Here is a 5423-nt window from a genome sequence, read left to right on the forward strand (position 1 = left end):
GGCTGTCTGATCTCACACACTAATTCAATACTCTACTGGAGGCTGTGACAATCCAGTGAGGCATGAAAGGTTAATAAATGTCATTAAGTTGGGAACAAATGTGCAGCTCTCTCTTATTGCAGGAAACATTATTTTCTGTAGAAAAGGCTAAGGAAACTACAAATAAATTAATAGAACTAATAAGTGAGTGTATCAAGGTTGCAAGATACAAAGTCAATATACAAAATTAATTGTAGTTTTGTATATTAGCAGAAAATTTCAAAAATAATAAAAATATTTCCAGTATCTTCAAAAGATAAGCATAGAACACTTAGGTATAAATTCAATAAAATATGCTCAATACCTGTACAGTTAAAACTACTGAAGATTGCTAAAAGAAATTAAGAAGACCTGAATAAATGCAAGATGTACTATGTTCATGAGTTGGAAGACTCAATAGAAAATTATCTTCAGATTATATAAAATTCTAGAATGAGCCAAATAGTCTAGAACTGAAAAAATTCAGGACACTCTAGAGGAACAGAATTATTGATTGATCAAGGAATGGGCAGAGATATGCATTTACCAAAACTCATTAAGTTTTATATCTAAGAATTTTATGTTTCATTGAATGTAAATGTTATCTAAGGAAAGAATATAAATCATATTGATCATCTATCTATGTCTCTATCTCTCTCTCTATCCATACATACATTTGTGTGGTTGTGTTTTAAATATACATATATTTTTTGGATATAATCATTGAGAGGGTCTAAAAGCTACGACACACTAGTATCAATGAGCACATTTTGAGGCCAGATTTTGATTTCTAAATGTCATTCTCTGGTATAAAGAACTAAATCTCTTTGGAGAAATGAATGACCCCAGAGCCGAGGCATAGGAACTATGAGCTGATCTTGGGACATTTTATTGTTCTAGAAAGTAAGGACTACACACACACACACACACACACACACACACACACACACACACATTCATAATAAAGCAAATGATCAAAATGTACATACATGGTAAATCTGGGTAAAAGTTACATAAGATTTTCTTGTACTTTTCTTGCAATTTTTGTGTAAATTTGAAATTATATCACAGTAAAAATTATCAAAAAAGTTGAGGGATAATTAAAAGTCAGAATAATGGTTACGTCTTTAAGGAAGAAGAGACAGAAAGAGGCTATGGGGAAAGGGCGTATAGGAGCATATGAAGACTTCTGAGGTGCTTGGAAATTTTTATTACTTAATCTCAGTATTAAACACATGGTTATCTTATAATTATTACTGACACTCTCAATTTATACCTATTTCTATAGATATGATTACCTTCATAAAACAAAAAGAGACACCAATGGGACAAAAAGTTAGCATCCAAGATGACACTATCTATTTGTGGTGAAGTCAGGGCTAAAGCCCAAATCCATCAAGTCTATTTCTCTGTCAGATGATAATATTGGCAATGATAACAAAGTTAATATGCAGTTAGCTGGAGAACTCCAAATCCTGACCTCAACCATCCATCTTTCTCTACATGGTCCTAAAGGGAAACACATGCACAGAAAAATGCCCTGTTGACTGAGAAGGCAAAACTTTAATGCTGACCAGATTCTTGATCCCTAAATGAGTAAGCTAGGCTAAGTGTAGACTTTTACTAGACTAGAGACAGGCAGGTTTGACAAATACGGCAAATTAAATGGTCTTCTCCATCCCAGTCTCCCTAACTATACCAAAATTTTGGATTGTGTGTGATCTTAATGATGACAAAAAGTTTTCACCAGAGCTCCCCAGTTGGCAAGAGGAACAAAAAGTCTCCGTCTGTCTAGGCTTATTTATATTCTGCTAAAACTTTTTTTCATTCTTAGTAAAAGCTGCCCAATTATGGTTCTTGCCCTCAACCAAGTAAAAATGATACTTACACTTGAGGTTGGAGTAGAAAGTGAGTTGTGAGCTTGTTGTGGCCAGTAGACAGTATCATCTGTTTTTATTTATAAGCTACCCTAGGGACCAACAATGAGACCACAGAGGCAGGTATACAACTAGAGATTCACCAGTAGTGTAAATATGAAAAACTTGACAAATTAGAGTCTGTGGTATCTCATGAATAAGTTCAATCATAACATTTCTTTGTCTGCTTTCTTATTATGTGACTATAAAAAGATGTCAACAGTGCATTTAAATTTTCCTGCAGAGAGGAAATATACAGATCACAATGAAGGTAAGAATATGCTCACAACCATATGTTTGTTCTCACAAAAATATGTGCCAATATAAGAAATGTTCCATTTTGAAGTTTTTGGCACCATGTGGTGGTGGTGGGTTGAAACTTCCGTGGTGGGTTCTTTTGTTGTTTTTTCTCCTTTCATATTATATCTTTACATTTTTCAATCTAAAGGTTTCTTTACTACCACCTCCTCCCTTACCTCCTCCCTACTCCCTGCTCCCCAACCTTGATCTTTTGTACTAAACACATTCCAAACAATGTCATATTTCATATACTTAGAGACAAAGGAAATGGTTGCTTAGCAACAAGGTCCTGGTAAAATTTTTAAGCATTCTTTTACTTTTACTTTCTATTTAGGGCAATGCTCAGGAAGCTGTTTTCAAGGAGATCCAGGACTACGAGAGAAAGTCTTCAAAAAATGTCTACGTAAAACAGAGTGAGGAGGAGGAAGACAATAATTAAGGGTTTGTTGTCACAATGCAAGAGGCATTCTCAGTAACAATGAGAATGGAGAGAAAGGATTGGAGAGACTTGGTGTAGGATGGGACACAGAGAGCTTCACCTTTCCATTTTCTATCTGGCTCCTCTGACTTCTCCAAAACTTAATGTGGGATTCAAATCAATTAGCTGAGAATGAAAGGCACAAAGGGAAGCCAACCCACACTGTGTCAGCCGCTCAAAGTGATCTTGTTTTGAGGGTTTTAGGTATAGACTGGGAGTAGCAGAAACTGAAAGCTTATTTTGTCTGTTATAAGATCTCCTTAAAATATCTATCTCACCACTATAGGATGACTATTATTATGTTTCAACTGATTTTCTATCAGGGACATTTTCCCACATTATTAAATATTACATGAAAATATGGTTTTTGAGAAACTTACGCTATGGGTGTTGCAGGACTGACTTACCTATCCCTAATTGTACATTTAGTTTATTCTGAGAAATTTGCTCCTCTTGATGTTACTTCTATTAATGTTACTTCTATGAATTTATTCTTATACAACTCTCAGAAAATTTCCATAGAGGAGGCAGCTAATAGCAGAATTGATAGATCTGAAAAAGTCTTTTGTTTCCAACTTTTAAAATATTCTTGATATATGTAGGCTAATTGCTTCCAGAAAACTTGTACTAATACACAAGTGAATATTTTCTGATTTGGTGGGAAATAACATGATGATTTATTTAGATATTATTTGGTTAGTAGTAAGATTATATACGTATTTGTTTAGAGTCCATTTATTTTTTAATGAAATTTCTGATCATGTTATTGCCCATTTAGTTTCCATTTGAGTATTGTCTTTTTATTGATTTATAAAGCTAATTACACAAATGCACATACACATGCACACTCAGGAAGTATTCTTTATACAATGACAAATGAAGTAAGAAGGTGGAGTCACACAAGAGGAGGAACTAATATAAAGGATATATATTTGTGGTCATATTTGTTGAAAATGTTTTTCTCAATTTGTTATTTGCTTTTTTATGGCTTTTATTCCATTTTATTTTTGATGTACGGATGTTTTGTGTGTTTTTATAGCAGACTAAAGAGCACAGTAGTGACGAACAGAGACTCTGGCCTCTCTGTGATGCATTTGACTCTTGGCTCTGACATCTCTGTGATGTGTGATTTTCATCAAATTACTTTAACCTTTTTCTGCCTTAATTTTCTTCTCTATAAGATGGGCATCTTAATAGCTTATGGGGGATGGTGAGATTTCATCAAATTAAGACATACAGAAAGCATACAGAATGATGCTGGGCACACCACCAATGATGCCTGGCACAACACACCAAACACTCAATGAGTTAGAGTAGCCAGCATCATGTAACAAATATACGGATCTATTCCATTGTGATTTCTCCCATAGCTTTTATGTTCAGAAAGTCCAAATCTCTAAAAAAAACTATAAAGTATCTGTTAATCTCTTGTCTTATTTTCTTCATAATCTACTTATTTATTTAGTTTATTTCTTTAATGAACCAGGATTAATGTTGGTCTGTGGTAAGAAGTGAGTTAACTTAATTTTTCCCCAAAATGTAAATTTTTTTTGTCAATTCAACTTCCACTTATCATTTGTTTGTTTAATTCCTTTATCATTTACAAGATTTTACCTACCCTTGGATCTGTTTCTGAATTATCTGTTTTATTCTGTTGTTCTGCCTTTTGATTTCTATTCTAGTGGCATATTGTAAAAAATTAGCACAAGTTTTAATATTTACCAGGTGAATTCTGATCTCATCCTTTTTAAGATTCTCTTAACTATTTTTAACTGTGAAATAGTTCAGGTGGTTACTTGAACCATTTTAATATACCAAAAATATTATTGAGATTTTGAATAGGATTATTCTTATCTATTAATTGATTTAGTTTTGAAATAGGTTTTAAAATTTAATTTTTTCTTTGCAAAATCCTCACTTATATCTCCCAACGGATTTTTTTAGTGTTTTCATAAAGCTTCCCACACATTTCTCGATATTATTCAAAGTTAATAGTTTTGCTGATTGTAAAATAATTTTCTTTCTTTGTATATCTAACTAGAGGTAGGAGGAAACAAGTTACAAAGTTCTCAACTCAATCTGAGTTTTCTTCACTTACAGTGCCTTTGTGTGTTATTTTTGCAAGATGTTTGGATTCTGAATCAGGGAACACTTGCCAAATATCATTTAAACTTGAAAGGGGATACTCTTTCTAAAAGTTATTTTACTAATTAAACACATTTTTATTCTGTCTCAAATACATGCTAGGCTTGCTTGTGAAGATAAAAATGATTCCTGCTCTACACAGCTTACATGAGAGAATTGATTTAATGACAGCTGTGGTAAATATTAGGGAGAATGGCTGGTGCACAAGTTGAGGGTCTAACTTGGGATCCAGCCTCATGTAAGGTTAGAGCAGGTCTTCTCTAGGAAGATTTGACATTCGAAGTGAGTTCTGAGGGATTAATAGAAATTAACTAGGCAACCTGTGGATGTTCCTGACAGAGCAGTTGTCAGAACGCAGGATGTCGAAGGAATCAAGACAGGGGCTTTGCACCTGTAATGCAAAAATGGGGAGTGAGGAGGGATGTGGCATTGGGTGAGACAAGTCATTGGTGAGAGGGTTTTTATCTTTAAAAGGAAAACAAAAGTCACCTTGAAGAAAGTTAAAAATAGAGAAATTATCAAAGTATCTAGTACTATGTATATATACGTATTTTTTTTTTCTTGGA

At 33.7% G+C, this 5423-nt stretch overlaps 1 long non-coding RNA gene across 1 annotated transcript; it reads right to left on the reverse strand.

Moving 5' to 3' along the window:
• Positions 1–1354: 1354 nt before the first annotated feature.
• On the reverse strand, positions 1355–2410 carry LOC108514566 (uncharacterized). Its single transcript, XR_001881245.1, has 2 exons — positions 1907–2410; positions 1355–1527 (listed from the first exon to the last, which is right to left on the reverse strand). It is a non-coding gene; the product is annotated as an uncharacterized LOC108514566 (long non-coding RNA).
• Between the last annotated feature and the right edge of the window lie 3013 nt (positions 2411–5423).

This window comes from Rhinopithecus bieti, unplaced genomic scaffold (genome assembly GCF_001698545.2).
Source record: "Rhinopithecus bieti isolate Rb0 unplaced genomic scaffold, ASM169854v2 scaffold_30846, whole genome shotgun sequence".
Lineage (NCBI taxonomy): Eukaryota > Metazoa > Chordata > Mammalia > Primates > Cercopithecidae > Rhinopithecus > Rhinopithecus bieti.